Consider the following 18106-nt stretch of genomic DNA (forward strand, 5'->3'; position numbering starts at 1 on the left):
TGCCTGTGCGTGTTTTGGCTTGGAGCTGCTCTGCCCGGGGCAACGGGGGAACCTGTAAACGGCAGGGCCAGGGTGGGTGAGCGGCCAAGGTAAAGGAGCAGGAGATCGGAATGGATGCGGGCAGGCTTTGGTTTCGGGCGGTATCTCGGCATGTGCCGTTTGCTTTGTTTTTATTGCAGGTGGCGCACGTAGCCTCAGAGGGGCGAAGCGGCGTGCTGACAAGAGGTCTGAGAAGGTGAGGCGGTTGTGTGCCGGGTCAGCGTGCAAGAGCAAATTATTGTGCAGCGACTGAGTGAGGGGTGTGTCTCTTGGTTTTGCAGGGGCCGTGCGGGCCACCTGTGGCATTGGACAACTGTTTGAGGTGAGCTGGGGTGGCAGCGAGGAGGAGCGTGGGGCGGGTGACTTCTCACGGGCGCAAGGGTAATTTTGTGTCTCTCGGTATCTCAGGTTGCAGAAGCGACGGAGGCCGCAGCGTCCGACTCTGGAATGTGCAGGTGAGTGGAGCACCCCGGTGCTTCTGAGGAGGAGGTGGTTGTGGAAGAGGTCGGCGTTGGCCAGTGTGATGCTTACTGTCAGCCCTGTGTGTCGTCTGTGTTGTCGTCTCCTCGTTTTGCTTTTCAGATGACAAAACGGAAGCAGGCGACAGCGGGAGCATCCCGGTTAGCCAAGGTGCTTTTTGTCGAGGATGGAGTCAGACCCCCTGGCCCCCTGAAAGCTAAGTTGAGGGACTGGAGGGAGGGGACCACGGTTGTGAATTGCAGGGGGAGGGCTTGTAAAGCTAGCGCAGGGGATAGGGCTGTGCAGGAGCGGGCCCCTTTGGGCGTGGAAAGAGAAGGAAGGGGTTTCTCTTCGGCCCAATTGGGCAGGACCGCTCCAGGCTGTGTCTGTGGTGCTGTGCCATTTTTGTCATCTGTCTTCCGTGTCTTAGACCGTACCTGTATCTCAACATCCTCACGGCTCTTTGTGCACATCGGGCACCGCCCCGGAGTCTCGAATGCCCCTGCTCGTCGGCGTAGTGCCAAGTGGGTGCTTCTCTTCTTGCCTTACAAGCGTAAAGCGTGGATCGGTCTCGTGGCGTGGAAGTTTCCGGTCGGTTCTCTTTTGCGGCGTCGTTCCAGGCTGTGTCGGCAGCTCTTGTCTCTAGCGGTCCATTTTCGTGGAGAGTGGGAGCTCTTCCCTGCATCCTGATGTTCTTAGGTCTTGAAGCCGGGCTTCTTGCACATGCGCCGTCTCTTTTGACCGTATCTTCGTGCCAGGGACCGTGCCGTCTGACTCTGTTTTTCTGGGGCTTCCGTGGAGGCTCCGTGCTCTGGGCCGTCGCGGCCCTGTAGGTCTTCTTGTCCGACAGTGTCACCCGTCGGGGAGTCCTCCTTCTTGCGGAGGAGAGTCTTCTCTCTTCTTTGAAGCCCATTGTTTGTGGTCTTGCGCGTAGCGTCGGTGTGTGCCTGTGCGTGTTTTGGCTTGGAGCTGCTCTGCCCGGGGCAACGGGGGAACCTGTAAACGGCAGGGCCAGGGTGGGTGAGCGGCCAAGGTAAAGGAGCAGGAGATCGGAATGGATGCGGGCAGGCTTTGGTTTCGGGCGGTATCTCGGCATGTGCCGTTTGCTTTGTTTTTATTGCAGGTGGCGCACGTAGCCTCAGAGGGGCGAAGCGGCGTGCTGACAAGAGGTCTGAGAAGGTGAGGCGGTTGTGTGCCGGGTCAGCGTGCAAGAGCAAATTATTGTGCAGCGACTGAGTGAGGGGTGTGTCTCTTGGTTTTGCAGGGGCCGTGCGGGCCACCTGTGGCATTGGACAACTGTTTGAGGTGAGCTGGGGTGGCAGGCGAGGAGGAGCGTGGGGCGGGTGACTTCTCACGGGCGCAAGGGTAATTTTGTGTCTCTCGGTATCTCAGGTTGCAGAAGCGACGGAGGCCGCAGCGTCCGACTCTGGAATGTGCAGGTGAGTGGAGCACCCCGGTGCTTCTGAGGAGGAGGTGGTTGTGGAAGAGGTCGGCGTTGGCCAGTGTGATGCTTACTGTCAGCCCTGTGTGTCGTCTGTGTTGTCGTCTCCTCGTTTTGCTTTTCAGATGACAAAACGGAAGCAGGCGACAGCGGGAGCATCCCGGTTAGCCAAGGTGCTTTTTGTCGAGGATGGAGTCAGACCCCTGGCCCCCTGAAAGCTAAGTTGAGGGACTGGAGGGAGGGGACCACGGTTGTGAATTGCAGGGGGAGGGCTTGTAAAGCTAGCGCAGGGGAGAGGGCTGTGCAGGAGCGGGCCCCTTTGGGCGTGGAAAGAGAAGGAAGGGGTTTCTCTTCGGCCCAATTGGGCAGGACCGCTCCAGGCTGTGTCTGTGGTGCTGTGCCATTTTTGTCATCTGTCTTCCGTGTCTTAGACCGTACCTGTATCTCAACATCCTCACGGCTCTTTGTGCACATCGGGCACCGCCCCGGAGTCTCGAATGCCCCTGCTCGTCGGCGTAGTGCCAAGTGGGTGCTTCTCTTCTTGCCTTACAAGCGTAAAGCGTGGATCGGTCTCGTGGCGTGGAAGTTTCCGGTCGGTTCTCTTTTGCGGCGTCGTTCCAGGCTGTGTCGGCAGCTCTTGTCTCTAGCGGTCCATTTTCGTGGAGAGTGGGAGCTCTTCCCTGCATCCTGATGTTCTTAGGTCTTGAAGCCGGGCTTCTTGCACATGCGCCGTCTCTTTTGACCGTATCTTCGTGCCAGGGACCGTGCCGTCTGACTCTGTTTTTCTGGGGCTTCCGTGGAGGCTCCGTGCTCTGGGCCGTCGCGGCCCTGTAGGTCTTCTTGTCCGACAGTGTCACCCGTCGGGGAGTCCTCCTTCTTGCGGAGGAGAGTCTTCTCTCTTCTTTGAAGCCCATTGTTCGTGGTCTTGCGCGTAGCGTCGGTGTGTGCCTGTGCGTGTTTTGGCTTGGAGCTGCTCTGCCCGGGGCAACGGGGGAACCTGTAAACGGCAGGGCCAGGGTGGGTGAGCGGCCAAGGTAAAGGAGCAGGAGATCGGAATGGATGCGGGCAGGCTTTGGTTTCGGGCGGTATCTCAGCATGTGCCGTTTGCTTTGTTTTTATTGCAGGTGGCGCACGTAGCCTCAGAGGGGCGAAGCGGCGTGCTGACAAGAGGTCTGAGAAGGTGAGGCGGTTGTGTGCCGGGTCAGCGTGCAAGAGCAAATTATTGTGCAGCGACTGAGTGAGGGGTGTGTCTCTTGGTTTTGCAGGGGCCGTGCGGGCCACCTGTGGCATTGGACAACTGTTTGAGGTGAGCTGGGGTGGCAGCGAGGAGGAGCGTGGGGCGGGTGACTTCTCACGGGCGCAAGGGTAATTTTGTGTCTCTCGGTATCTCAGGTTGCAGAAGCGACGGAGGCCGCAGCGTCCGACTCTGGAATGTGCAGGTGAGTGGAGCACCCCGGTGCTTCTGAGGAGGAGGTGGTTGTGGAAGAGGTCGGCGTTGGCCAGTGTGATGCTTACTGTCAGCCCTGTGTGTCGTCTGTGTTGTCGTCTCCTCGTTTTGCTTTTCAGATGACAAAACGGAAGCAGGCGACAGCGGGAGCATCCCGGTTAGCCAAGGTGCTTTTTGTCGAGGATGGAGTCAGACCCCCTGGCCCCCTGAAAGCTAAGTTGAGGGACTGGAGGGAGGGGACCACGGTTGTGAATTGCAGGGGGAGGGCTTGTAAAGCTAGCGCAGGGGATAGGGCTGTGCAGGAGCGGGCCCCTTTGGGCGTGGAAAGAGAAGGAAGGGGTTTCTCTTCGGCCCAATTGGGCAGGACCGCTCCAGGCTGTGTCTGTGGTGCTGTGCCATTTTTGTCATCTGTCTTCCGTGTCTTAGACCGTACCTGTATCTCAACATCCTCACGGCTCTTTGTGCACATCGGGCACCGCCCCGGAGTCTCGAATGCCCCTGCTCGTCGGCGTAGTGCCAAGTGGGTGCTTCTCTTCTTGCCTTACAAGCGTAAAGCGTGGATCGGTCTCGTGGCGTGGAAGTTTCCGGTCGGTTCTCTTTTGCGGCGTCGTTCCAGGCTGTGTCGGCAGCTCTTGTCTCTAGCGGTCCATTTTCGTGGAGAGTGGGAGCTCTTCCCTGCATCCTGATGTTCTTAGGTCTTGAAGCCGGGCTTCTTGCACATGCGCCGTCTCTTTTGACCGTATCTTCGTGCCAGGGACCGTGCCGTCTGACTCTGTTTTTCTGGGGCTTCCGTGGAGGCTCCGTGCTCTGGGCCGTCGCGGCCCTGTAGGTCTTCTTGTCCGACAGTGTCACCCGTCGGGGAGTCCTCCTTCTTGCGGAGGAGAGTCTTCTCTCTTCTTTGAAGCCCATTGTTTGTGGTCTTGCGCGTAGCGTCGGTGTGTGCCTGTGCGTGTTTTGGCTTGGAGCTGCTCTGCCCGGGGCAACGGGGGAACCTGTAAACGGCAGGGCCAGGGTGGGTGAGCGGCCAAGGTAAAGGAGCAGGAGATCGGAATGGATGCGGGCAGGCTTTGGTTTCGGGCGGTATCTCGGCATGTGCCGTTTGCTTTGTTTTTATTGCAGGTGGCGCACGTAGCCTCAGAGGGGCGAAGCGGCGTGCTGACAAGAGGTCTGAGAAGGTGAGGCGGTTGTGTGCCGGGTCAGCGTGCAAGAGCAAATTATTGTGCAGCGACTGAGTGAGGGGTGTGTCTCTTGGTTTTGCAGGGGCCGTGCGGGCCACCTGTGGCATTGGACAACTGTTTGAGGTGAGCTGGGGTGGCAGGCGAGGAGGAGCGTGGGGCGGGTGACTTCTCACGGGCGCAAGGGTAATTTTGTGTCTCTCGGTATCTCAGGTTGCAGAAGCGACGGAGGCCGCAGCGTCCGACTCTGGAATGTGCAGGTGAGTGGAGCACCCCGGTGCTTCTGAGGAGGAGGTGGTTGTGGAAGAGGTCGGCGTTGGCCAGTGTGATGCTTACTGTCAGCCCTGTGTGTCGTCTGTGTTGTCGTCTCCTCGTTTTGCTTTTCAGATGACAAAACGGAAGCAGGCGACAGCGGGAGCATCCCGGTTAGCCAAGGTGCTTTTTGTCGAGGATGGAGTCAGACCCCTGGCCCCCTGAAAGCTAAGTTGAGGGACTGGAGGGAGGGGACCACGGTTGTGAATTGCAGGGGGAGGGCTTGTAAAGCTAGCGCAGGGGAGAGGGCTGTGCAGGAGCGGGCCCCTTTGGGCGTGGAAAGAGAAGGAAGGGGTTTCTCTTCGGCCCAATTGGGCAGGACCGCTCCAGGCTGTGTCTGTGGTGCTGTGCCATTTTTGTCATCTGTCTTCCGTGTCTTAGACCGTACCTGTATCTCAACATCCTCACGGCTCTTTGTGCACATCGGGCACCGCCCCGGAGTCTCGAATGCCCCTGCTCGTCGGCGTAGTGCCAAGTGGGTGCTTCTCTTCTTGCCTTACAAGCGTAAAGCGTGGATCGGTCTCGTGGCGTGGAAGTTTCCGGTCGGTTCTCTTTTGCGGCGTCGTTCCAGGCTGTGTCGGCAGCTCTTGTCTCTAGCGGTCCATTTTCGTGGAGAGTGGGAGCTCTTCCCTGCATCCTGATGTTCTTAGGTCTTGAAGCCGGGCTTCTTGCACATGCGCCGTCTCTTTTGACCGTATCTTCGTGCCAGGGACCGTGCCGTCTGACTCTGTTTTTCTGGGGCTTCCGTGGAGGCTCCGTGCTCTGGGCCGTCGCGGCCCTGTAGGTCTTCTTGTCCGACAGTGTCACCCGTCGGGGAGTCCTCCTTCTTGCGGAGGAGAGTCTTCTCTCTTCTTTGAAGCCCATTGTTCGTGGTCTTGCGCGTAGCGTCGGTGTGTGCCTGTGCGTGTTTTGGCTTGGAGCTGCTCTGCCCGGGGCAACGGGGGAACCTGTAAACGGCAGGGCCAGGGTGGGTGAGCGGCCAAGGTAAAGGAGCAGGAGATCGGAATGGATGCGGGCAGGCTTTGGTTTCGGGCGGTATCTCAGCATGTGCCGTTTGCTTTGTTTTTATTGCAGGTGGCGCACGTAGCCTCAGAGGGGCGAAGCGGCGTGCTGACAAGAGGTCTGAGAAGGTGAGGCGGTTGTGTGCCGGGTCAGCGTGCAAGAGCAAATTATTGTGCAGCGACTGAGTGAGGGGTGTGTCTCTTGGTTTTGCAGGGGCCGTGCGGGCCACCTGTGGCATTGGACAACTGTTTGAGGTGAGCTGGGGTGGCAGCGAGGAGGAGCGTGGGGCGGGTGACTTCTCACGGGCGCAAGGGTAATTTTGTGTCTCTCGGTATCTCAGGTTGCAGAAGCGACGGAGGCCGCAGCGTCCGACTCTGGAATGTGCAGGTGAGTGGAGCACCCCGGTGCTTCTGAGGAGGAGGTGGTTGTGGAAGAGGTCGGCGTTGGCCAGTGTGATGCTTACTGTCAGCCCTGTGTGTCGTCTGTGTTGTCGTCTCCTCGTTTTGCTTTTCAGATGACAAAACGGAAGCAGGCGACAGCGGGAGCATCCCGGTTAGCCAAGGTGCTTTTTGTCGAGGATGGAGTCAGACCCCCTGGCCCCCTGAAAGCTAAGTTGAGGGACTGGAGGGAGGGGACCACGGTTGTGAATTGCAGGGGGAGGGCTTGTAAAGCTAGCGCAGGGGATAGGGCTGTGCAGGAGCGGGCCCCTTTGGGCGTGGAAAGAGAAGGAAGGGGTTTCTCTTCGGCCCAATTGGGCAGGACCGCTCCAGGCTGTGTCTGTGGTGCTGTGCCATTTTTGTCATCTGTCTTCCGTGTCTTAGACCGTACCTGTATCTCAACATCCTCACGGCTCTTTGTGCACATCGGGCACCGCCCCGGAGTCTCGAATGCCCCTGCTCGTCGGCGTAGTGCCAAGTGGGTGCTTCTCTTCTTGCCTTACAAGCGTAAAGCGTGGATCGGTCTCGTGGCGTGGAAGTTTCCGGTCGGTTCTCTTTTGCGGCGTCGTTCCAGGCTGTGTCGGCAGCTCTTGTCTCTAGCGGTCCATTTTCGTGGAGAGTGGGAGCTCTTCCCTGCATCCTGATGTTCTTAGGTCTTGAAGCCGGGCTTCTTGCACATGCGCCGTCTCTTTTGACCGTATCTTCGTGCCAGGGACCGTGCCGTCTGACTCTGTTTTTCTGGGGCTTCCGTGGAGGCTCCGTGCTCTGGGCCGTCGCGGCCCTGTAGGTCTTCTTGTCCGACAGTGTCACCCGTCGGGGAGTCCTCCTTCTTGCGGAGGAGAGTCTTCTCTCTTCTTTGAAGCCCATTGTTTGTGGTCTTGCGCGTAGCGTCGGTGTGTGCCTGTGCGTGTTTTGGCTTGGAGCTGCTCTGCCCGGGGCAACGGGGGAACCTGTAAACGGCAGGGCCAGGGTGGGTGAGCGGCCAAGGTAAAGGAGCAGGAGATCGGAATGGATGCGGGCAGGCTTTGGTTTCGGGCGGTATCTCGGCATGTGCCGTTTGCTTTGTTTTTATTGCAGGTGGCGCACGTAGCCTCAGAGGGGCGAAGCGGCGTGCTGACAAGAGGTCTGAGAAGGTGAGGCGGTTGTGTGCCGGGTCAGCGTGCAAGAGCAAATTATTGTGCAGCGACTGAGTGAGGGGTGTGTCTCTTGGTTTTGCAGGGGCCGTGCGGGCCACCTGTGGCATTGGACAACTGTTTGAGGTGAGCTGGGGTGGCAGGCGAGGAGGAGCGTGGGGCGGGTGACTTCTCACGGGCGCAAGGGTAATTTTGTGTCTCTCGGTATCTCAGGTTGCAGAAGCGACGGAGGCCGCAGCGTCCGACTCTGGAATGTGCAGGTGAGTGGAGCACCCCGGTGCTTCTGAGGAGGAGGTGGTTGTGGAAGAGGTCGGCGTTGGCCAGTGTGATGCTTACTGTCAGCCCTGTGTGTCGTCTGTGTTGTCGTCTCCTCGTTTTGCTTTTCAGATGACAAAACGGAAGCAGGCGACAGCGGGAGCATCCCGGTTAGCCAAGGTGCTTTTTGTCGAGGATGGAGTCAGACCCCTGGCCCCCTGAAAGCTAAGTTGAGGGACTGGAGGGAGGGGACCACGGTTGTGAATTGCAGGGGGAGGGCTTGTAAAGCTAGCGCAGGGGAGAGGGCTGTGCAGGAGCGGGCCCCTTTGGGCGTGGAAAGAGAAGGAAGGGGTTTCTCTTCGGCCCAATTGGGCAGGACCGCTCCAGGCTGTGTCTGTGGTGCTGTGCCATTTTTGTCATCTGTCTTCCGTGTCTTAGACCGTACCTGTATCTCAACATCCTCACGGCTCTTTGTGCACATCGGGCACCGCCCCGGAGTCTCGAATGCCCCTGCTCGTCGGCGTAGTGCCAAGTGGGTGCTTCTCTTCTTGCCTTACAAGCGTAAAGCGTGGATCGGTCTCGTGGCGTGGAAGTTTCCGGTCGGTTCTCTTTTGCGGCGTCGTTCCAGGCTGTGTCGGCAGCTCTTGTCTCTAGCGGTCCATTTTCGTGGAGAGTGGGAGCTCTTCCCTGCATCCTGATGTTCTTAGGTCTTGAAGCCGGGCTTCTTGCACATGCGCCGTCTCTTTTGACCGTATCTTCGTGCCAGGGACCGTGCCGTCTGACTCTGTTTTTCTGGGGCTTCCGTGGAGGCTCCGTGCTCTGGGCCGTCGCGGCCCTGTAGGTCTTCTTGTCCGACAGTGTCACCCGTCGGGGAGTCCTCCTTCTTGCGGAGGAGAGTCTTCTCTCTTCTTTGAAGCCCATTGTTTGTGGTCTTGCGCGTAGCGTCGGTGTGTGCCTGTGCGTGTTTTGGCTTGGAGCTGCTCTGCCCGGGGCAACGGGGGAACCTGTAAACGGCAGGGCCAGGGTGGGTGAGCGGCCAAGGTAAAGGAGCAGGAGATCGGAATGGATGCGGGCAGGCTTTGGTTTCGGGCGGTATCTCGGCATGTGCCGTTTGCTTTGTTTTTATTGCAGGTGGCGCACGTAGCCTCAGAGGGGCGAAGCGGCGTGCTGACAAGAGGTCTGAGAAGGTGAGGCGGTTGTGTGCCGGGTCAGCGTGCAAGAGCAAATTATTGTGCAGCGACTGAGTGAGGGGTGTGTCTCTTGGTTTTGCAGGGGCCGTGCGGGCCACCTGTGGCATTGGACAACTGTTTGAGGTGAGCTGGGGTGGCAGGCGAGGAGGAGCGTGGGGCGGGTGACTTCTCACGGGCGCAAGGGTAATTTTGTGTCTCTCGGTATCTCAGGTTGCAGAAGCGACGGAGGCCGCAGCGTCCGACTCTGGAATGTGCAGGTGAGTGGAGCACCCCGGTGCTTCTGAGGAGGAGGTGGTTGTGGAAGAGGTCGGCGTTGGCCAGTGTGATGCTTACTGTCAGCCCTGTGTGTCGTCTGTGTTGTCGTCTCCTCGTTTTGCTTTTCAGATGACAAAACGGAAGCAGGCGACAGCGGGAGCATCCCGGTTAGCCAAGGTGCTTTTTGTCGAGGATGGAGTCAGACCCCTGGCCCCCTGAAAGCTAAGTTGAGGGACTGGAGGGAGGGGACCACGGTTGTGAATTGCAGGGGGAGGGCTTGTAAAGCTAGCGCAGGGGAGAGGGCTGTGCAGGAGCGGGCCCCTTTGGGCGTGGAAAGAGAAGGAAGGGGTTTCTCTTCGGCCCAATTGGGCAGGACCGCTCCAGGCTGTGTCTGTGGTGCTGTGCCATTTTTGTCATCTGTCTTCCGTGTCTTAGACCGTACCTGTATCTCAACATCCTCACGGCTCTTTGTGCACATCGGGCACCGCCCCGGAGTCTCGAATGCCCCTGCTCGTCGGCGTAGTGCCAAGTGGGTGCTTCTCTTCTTGCCTTACAAGCGTAAAGCGTGGATCGGTCTCGTGGCGTGGAAGTTTCCGGTCGGTTCTCTTTTGCGGCGTCGTTCCAGGCTGTGTCGGCAGCTCTTGTCTCTAGCGGTCCATTTTCGTGGAGAGTGGGAGCTCTTCCCTGCATCCTGATGTTCTTAGGTCTTGAAGCCGGGCTTCTTGCACATGCGCCGTCTCTTTTGACCGTATCTTCGTGCCAGGGACCGTGCCGTCTGACTCTGTTTTTCTGGGGCTTCCGTGGAGGCTCCGTGCTCTGGGCCGTCGCGGCCCTGTAGGTCTTCTTGTCCGACAGTGTCACCCGTCGGGGAGTCCTCCTTCTTGCGGAGGAGAGTCTTCTCTCTTCTTTGAAGCCCATTGTTCGTGGTCTTGCGCGTAGCGTCGGTGTGTGCCTGTGCGTGTTTTGGCTTGGAGCTGCTCTGCCCGGGGCAACGGGGGAACCTGTAAACGGCAGGGCCAGGGTGGGTGAGCGGCCAAGGTAAAGGAGCAGGAGATCGGAATGGATGCGGGCAGGCTTTGGTTTCGGGCGGTATCTCGGCATGTGCCGTTTGCTTTGTTTTTATTGCAGGTGGCGCACGTAGCCTCAGAGGGGCGAAGCGGCGTGCTGACAAGAGGTCTGAGAAGGTGAGGCGGTTGTGTGCCGGGTCAGCGTGCAAGAGCAAATTATTGTGCAGCGACTGAGTGAGGGGTGTGTCTCTTGGTTTTGCAGGGGCCGTGCGGGCCACCTGTGGCATTGGACAACTGTTTGAGGTGAGCTGGGGTGGCAGCGAGGAGGAGCGTGGGGCGGGTGACTTCTCACGGGCGCAAGGGTAATTTTGTGTCTCTCGGTATCTCAGGTTGCAGAAGCGACGGAGGCCGCAGCGTCCGACTCTGGAATGTGCAGGTGAGTGGAGCACCCCGGTGCTTCTGAGGAGGAGGTGGTTGTGGAAGAGGTCGGCGTTGGCCAGTGTGATGCTTACTGTCAGCCCTGTGTGTCGTCTGTGTTGTCGTCTCCTCGTTTTGCTTTTCAGATGACAAAACGGAAGCAGGCGACAGCGGGAGCATCCCGGTTAGCCAAGGTGCTTTTTGTCGAGGATGGAGTCAGACCCCCTGGCCCCCTGAAAGCTAAGTTGAGGGACTGGAGGGAGGGGACCACGGTTGTGAATTGCAGGGGGAGGGCTTGTAAAGCTAGCGCAGGGGATAGGGCTGTGCAGGAGCGGGCCCCTTTGGGCGTGGAAAGAGAAGGAAGTGGTTTCTCTTCGGCCCAATTGGGCAGGACCGCTCCAGGCTGTGTCTGTGGTGCTGTGCCATTTTTGTCATCTGTCTTCCGTGTCTTAGACCGTACCTGTATCTCAACATCCTCACGGCTCTTTGTGCACATCGGGCACCGCCCCGGAGTCTCGAATGCCCCTGCTCGTCGGCGTAGTGCCAAGTGGGTGCTTCTCTTCTTGCCTTACAAGCGTAAAGCGTGGATCGGTCTCGTGGCGTGGAAGTTTCCGGTCGGTTCTCTTTTGCGGCGTCGTTCCAGGCTGTGTCGGCAGCTCTTGTCTCTAGCGGTCCATTTTCGTGGAGAGTGGGAGCTCTTCCCTGCATCCTGATGTTCTTAGGTCTTGAAGCCGGGCTTCTTGCACATGCGCCGTCTCTTTTGACCGTATCTTCGTGCCAGGGACCGTGCCGTCTGACTCTGTTTTTCTGGGGCTTCCGTGGAGGCTCCGTGCTCTGGGCCGTCGCGGCCCTGTAGGTCTTCTTGTCCGACAGTGTCACCCGTCGGGGAGTCCTCCTTCTTGCGGAGGAGAGTCTTCTCTCTTCTTTGAAGCCCATTGTTTGTGGTCTTGCGCGTAGCGTCGGTGTGTGCCTGTGCGTGTTTTGGCTTGGAGCTGCTCTGCCCGGGGCAACGGGGGAACCTGTAAACGGCAGGGCCAGGGTGGGTGAGCGGCCAAGGTAAAGGAGCAGGAGATCGGAATGGATGCGGGCAGGCTTTGGTTTCGGGCGGTATCTCGGCATGTGCCGTTTGCTTTGTTTTTATTGCAGGTGGCGCACGTAGCCTCAGAGGGGCGAAGCGGCGTGCTGACAAGAGGTCTGAGAAGGTGAGGCGGTTGTGTGCCGGGTCAGCGTGCAAGAGCAAATTATTGTGCAGCGACTGAGTGAGGGGTGTGTCTCTTGGTTTTGCAGGGGCCGTGCGGGCCACCTGTGGCATTGGACAACTGTTTGAGGTGAGCTGGGGTGGCAGGCGAGGAGGAGCGTGGGGCGGGTGACTTCTCACGGGCGCAAGGGTAATTTTGTGTCTCTCGGTATCTCAGGTTGCAGAAGCGACGGAGGCCGCAGCGTCCGACTCTGGAATGTGCAGGTGAGTGGAGCACCCCGGTGCTTCTGAGGAGGAGGTGGTTGTGGAAGAGGTCGGCGTTGGCCAGTGTGATGCTTACTGTCAGCCCTGTGTGTCGTCTGTGTTGTCGTCTCCTCGTTTTGCTTTTCAGATGACAAAACGGAAGCAGGCGACAGCGGGAGCATCCCGGTTAGCCAAGGTGCTTTTTGTCGAGGATGGAGTCAGACCCCTGGCCCCCTGAAAGCTAAGTTGAGGGACTGGAGGGAGGGGACCACGGTTGTGAATTGCAGGGGGAGGGCTTGTAAAGCTAGCGCAGGGGAGAGGGCTGTGCAGGAGCGGGCCCCTTTGGGCGTGGAAAGAGAAGGAAGGGGTTTCTCTTCGGCCCAATTGGGCAGGACCGCTCCAGGCTGTGTCTGTGGTGCTGTGCCATTTTTGTCATCTGTCTTCCGTGTCTTAGACCGTACCTGTATCTCAACATCCTCACGGCTCTTTGTGCACATCGGGCACCGCCCCGGAGTCTCGAATGCCCCTGCTCGTCGGCGTAGTGCCAAGTGGGTGCTTCTCTTCTTGCCTTACAAGCGTAAAGCGTGGATCGGTCTCGTGGCGTGGAAGTTTCCGGTCGGTTCTCTTTTGCGGCGTCGTTCCAGGCTGTGTCGGCAGCTCTTGTCTCTAGCGGTCCATTTTCGTGGAGAGTGGGAGCTCTTCCCTGCATCCTGATGTTCTTAGGTCTTGAAGCCGGGCTTCTTGCACATGCGCCGTCTCTTTTGACCGTATCTTCGTGCCAGGGACCGTGCCGTCTGACTCTGTTTTTCTGGGGCTTCCGTGGAGGCTCCGTGCTCTGGGCCGTCGCGGCCCTGTAGGTCTTCTTGTCCGACAGTGTCACCCGTCGGGGAGTCCTCCTTCTTGCGGAGGAGAGTCTTCTCTCTTCTTTGAAGCCCATTGTTCGTGGTCTTGCGCGTAGCGTCGGTGTGTGCCTGTGCGTGTTTTGGCTTGGAGCTGCTCTGCCCGGGGCAACGGGGGAACCTGTAAACGGCAGGGCCAGGGTGGGTGAGCGGCCAAGGTAAAGGAGCAGGAGATCGGAATGGATGCGGGCAGGCTTTGGTTTCGGGCGGTATCTCGGCATGTGCCGTTTGCTTTGTTTTTATTGCAGGTGGCGCACGTAGCCTCAGAGGGGCGAAGCGGCGTGCTGACAAGAGGTCTGAGAAGGTGAGGCGGTTGTGTGCCGGGTCAGCGTGCAAGAGCAAATTATTGTGCAGCGACTGAGTGAGGGGTGTGTCTCTTGGTTTTGCAGGGGCCGTGCGGGCCACCTGTGGCATTGGACAACTGTTTGAGGTGAGCTGGGGTGGCAGGCGAGGAGGAGCGTGGGGCGGGTGACTTCTCACGGGCGCAAGGGTAATTTTGTGTCTCTCGGTATCTCAGGTTGCAGAAGCGACGGAGGCCGCAGCGTCCGACTCTGGAATGTGCAGGTGAGTGGAGCACCCCGGCGCTTCTGAGGAGGAGGTGGTTGTGGAAGAGGTCAGCGTTGGCCAGTGTGATGCTTACTGTCAGCCCTGTGTGTCGTCTGTGTTGTCGTCTCCTCGTTTTGCTTTTCAGATGACAAAACGGAAGCAGGCGACAGCGGGAGCATCCCGGTTAGCCAAGGTGCTTTTTGTCGAGGATGGAGTCAGACCCCTGGCCCCCTGAAAGCTAAGTTGAGGGACTGGAGGGAGGGGACCACGGTTGTGAATTGCAGGGGGAGGGCTTGTAAAGCTAGCGCAGGGGAGAGGGCTGTGCAGGAGCGGGCCCCTTTGGGCGTGGAAAGAGAAGGAAGGGGTTTCTCTTCGGCCCAATTGGGCAGGACCGCTCCAGGCTGTGTCTGTGGTGCTGTGCCATTTTTGTCATCTGTCTTCCGTGTCTTAGACCGTACCTGTATCTCAACATCCTCACGGCTCTTTGTGCACATCGGGCACCGCCCCGGAGTCTCGAATGCCCCTGCTCGTCGGCGTAGTGCCAAGTGGGTGCTTCTCTTCTTGCCTTACAAGCGTAAAGCGTGGATCGGTCTCGTGGCGTGGAAGTTTCCGGTCGGTTCTCTTTTGCGGCGTCGTTCCAGGCTGTGTCGGCAGCTCTTGTCTCTAGCGGTCCATTTTCGTGGAGAGTGGGAGCTCTTCCCTGCATCCTGATGTTCTTAGGTCTTGAAGCCGGGCTTCTTGCACATGCGCCGTCTCTTTTGACCGTATCTTCGTGCCAGGGACCGTGCCGTCTGACTCTGTTTTTCTGGGGCTTCCGTGGAGGCTCCGTGCTCTGGGCCGTCGCGGCCCTGTAGGTCTTCTTGTCCGACAGTGTCACCCGTCGGGGAGTCCTCCTTCTTGCGGAGGAGAGTCTTCTCTCTTCTTTGAAGCCCATTGTTTGTGGTCTTGCGCGTAGCGTCGGTGTGTGCCTGTGCGTGTTTTGGCTTGGAGCTGCTCTGCCCGGGGCAACGGGGGAACCTGTAAACGGCAGGGCCAGGGTGGGTGAGCGGCCAAGGTAAAGGAGCAGGAGATCGGAATGGATGCGGGCAGGCTTTGGTTTCGGGCGGTATCTCGGCATGTGCCGTTTGCTTTGTTTTTATTGCAGGTGGCGCACGTAGCCTCAGAGGGGCGAAGCGGCGTGCTGACAAGAGGTCTGAGAAGGTGAGGCGGTTGTGTGCCGGGTCAGCGTGCAAGAGCAAATTATTGTGCAGCGACTGAGTGAGGGGTGTGTCTCTTGGTTTTGCAGGGGCCGTGCGGGCCACCTGTGGCATTGGACAACTGTTTGAGGTGAGCTGGGGTGGCAGGCGAGGAGGAGCGTGGGGCGGGTGACTTCTCACGGGCGCAAGGGTAATTTTGTGTCTCTCGGTATCTCAGGTTGCAGAAGCGACGGAGGCCGCAGCGTCCGACTCTGGAATGTGCAGGTGAGTGGAGCACCCCGGTGCTTCTGAGGAGGAGGTGGTTGTGGAAGAGGTCGGCGTTGGCCAGTGTGATGCTTACTGTCAGCCCTGTGTGTCGTCTGTGTTGTCGTCTCCTCGTTTTGCTTTTCAGATGACAAAACGGAAGCAGGCGACAGCGGGAGCATCCCGGTTAGCCAAGGTGCTTTTTGTCGAGGATGGAGTCAGACCCCTGGCCCCCTGAAAGCTAAGTTGAGGGACTGGAGGGAGGGGACCACGGTTGTGAATTGCAGGGGGAGGGCTTGTAAAGCTAGCGCAGGGGAGAGGGCTGTGCAGGAGCGGGCCCCTTTGGGCGTGGAAAGAGAAGGAAGGGGTTTCTCTTCGGCCCAATTGGGCAGGACCGCTCCAGGCTGTGTCTGTGGTGCTGTGCCATTTTTGTCATCTGTCTTCCGTGTCTTAGACCGTACCTGTATCTCAACATCCTCACGGCTCTTTGTGCACATCGGGCACCGCCCCGGAGTCTCGAATGCCCCTGCTCGTCGGCATAGTGCCAAGTGGGTGCTTCTCTTCTTGCCTTACAAGCGTAAAGCGTGGATCGGTCTCGTGGCGTGGAAGTTTCCGGTCGGTTCTCTTTTGCGGCGTCGTTCCAGGCTGTGTCGGCAGCTCTTCTCTCTAGCGGTCCATTTTCGTGGAGAGTGGGAGCTCTTCCCTGCATCCTGATGTTCTTAGGTCTTGAAGCCGGGCTTCTTGCACATGCGCCGTCTCTTTTGACCGTATCTTCGTGCCAGGGACCGTGCCGTCTGACTCTGTTTTTCTGGGGCTTCCGTGGAGGCTCCGTGCTCTGGGCCGTCGCGGCCCTGTAGGTCTTCTTGTCCAACAGTGTCACCCGTCGGGGAGTCCTCCTTCTTGCGGAGGAGAGTCTTCTCTCTTCTTTGAAGCCCATTGTTTGTGGTCTTGCGCGTAGCGTCGGTGTGTGCCTGTGCGTGTTTTGGCTTGGAGCTGCTCTGCCCGGGGCAACGGGGGAACCTGTAAACGGCAGGGCCAGGGTGGGTGAGCGGCCAAGGTAAAGGAGCAGGAGATCGGAATGGATGCGGGCAGGCTTTGGTTTCGGGCGGTATCTCGGCATGTGCCGTTTGCTTTGTTTTTATTGCAGGTGGCGCACGTAGCCTCAGAGGGGCGAAGCGGCGTGCTGACAAGAGGTCTGAGAAGGTGAGGCGGTTGTGTGCCGGGTCAGCGTGCAAGAGCAAATTATTGTGCAGCGACTGAGTGAGGGGTGTGTCTCTTGGTTTTGCAGGGGCCGTGCGGGCCACCTGTGGCATTGGACAACTGTTTGAGGTGAGCTGGGGTGGCAGGCGAGGAGGAGCGTGGGGCGGGTGACTTCTCACGGGCGCAAGGGTAATTTTGTGTCTCTCGGTATCTCAGGTTGCAGAAGCGACGGAGGCCGCAGCGTCCGACTCTGGAATGTGCAGGTGAGTGGAGCACCCCGGTGCTTCTGAGGAGGAGGTGGTTGTGGAAGAGGTCGGCGTTGGCCAGTGTGATGCTTACTGTCAGCCCTGTGTGTCGTCTGTGTTGTCGTCTCCTCGTTTTGCTTTTCAGATGACAAAACGGAAGCAGGCGACAGCGGGAGCATCCCGGTTAGCCAAGGTGCTTTTTGTCGAGGATGGAGTCAGACCCCTGGCCCCCTGAAAGCTAAGTTGAGGGACTGGAGGGAGGGGACCACGGTTGTGAATTGCAGGGGGAGCTTGTAAAGCTAGCGCAGGGGAGAGGGCTGTGCAGGAGCGGGCCCCTTTGGGCGTGGAAAGAGAAGGAAGGGGTTTCTCTTCGGCCCAATTGGGCAGGACCGCTCCGGGCTGTGTCTGTGGTGCTGTGCCATTTTTGTCATCTGTCTTCCGTGTCTTAGACCGTACCTGTATCTCAACATCCTCACGGCTCTTTGTGCACATCGGGCACCGCCCCGGAGTCTCGAATGCCCCTGCTCGTCGGCGTAGTGCCAAGTGGGTGCTTCTCTTCTTGCCTTACAAGCGTAAAGCGTGGATCGGTCTCGTGGCGTGGAAGTTTCCGGTCGGTTCTCTTTTGCGGCGTCGTTCCAGGCTGTGTCGGCAGCTCTTGTCTCTAGCGGTCCATTTTCGTGGAGAGTGGGAGCTCTTCCCTGCATCCTGATGTTCTTAGGTCTTGAAGCCGGGCTTCTTGCACATGCGCCGTCTCTTTTGACCGTATCTTCGTGCCAGGGACCGTGCCGTCTGACTCTGTTTTTCTGGGGCTTCCGTGGAGGCTCCGTGCTCTGGGCCGTCGCGGCCCTGTAGGTCTTCTTGTCCGACAGTGTCACCCGTCGGGGAGTCCTCCTTCTTGCGGAGGAGAGTCTTCTCTCTTCTTTGAAGCCCATTGTTCGTGGTCTTGCGCGTAGCGTCGGTGTGTGCCTGTGCGTGTTTTGGCTTGGAGCTGCTCTGCCCGGGGCAACGGGGGAACCTGTAAACGGCAGGGCCAGGGTGGGTGAGCGGCCAAGGTAAAGGAGCAGGAGATCGGAATGGATGCGGGCAGGCTTTGGTTTCGGGCGGTATCTCGGCATGTGCCGTTTGCTTTGTTTTTATTGCAGGTGGCGCACGTAGCCTCAGAGGGGCGAAGCGGCGTGCTGACAAGAGGTCTGAGAAGGTGAGGCGGTTGTGTGCCGGGTCAGCGTGCAAGAGCAAATTATTGTGCAGCGACTGAGTGAGGGGTGTGTCTCTTGGTTTTGCAGGGGCCGTGCGGGCCACCTGTGGCATTGGACAACTGTTTGAGGTGAGCTGGGGTGGCAGGCGAGGAGGAGCGTGGGGCGGGTGACTTCTCACGGGCGCAAGGGTAATTTTGTGTCTCTCGGTATCTCAGGTTGCAGAAGCGACGGAGGCCGCAGCGTCCGACTCTGGAATGTGCAGGTGAGTGGAGCACCCCGGTGCTTCTGAGGAGGAGGTGGTTGTGGAAGAGGTCGGCGTTGGCCAGTGTGATGCTTACTGTCAGCCCTGTGTGTCGTCTGTGTTGTCGTCTCCTCGTTTTGCTTTTCAGATGACAAAACGGAAGCAGGCGACAGCGGGAGCATCCCGGTTAGCCAAGGTGCTTTTTGTCGAGGATGGAGTCAGACCCCTGGCCCCCTGAAAGCTAAGTTGAGGGACTGGAGGGAGGGGACCACGGTTGTGAATTGCAGGGGGAGGGCTTGTAAAGCTAGCGCAGGGGAGAGGGCTGTGCAG

The sequence above is a fragment of the Opisthocomus hoazin genome, chromosome 5 (assembly GCF_030867145.1).
Source record: "Opisthocomus hoazin isolate bOpiHoa1 chromosome 5, bOpiHoa1.hap1, whole genome shotgun sequence".
Lineage (NCBI taxonomy): Eukaryota > Metazoa > Chordata > Aves > Opisthocomiformes > Opisthocomidae > Opisthocomus > Opisthocomus hoazin.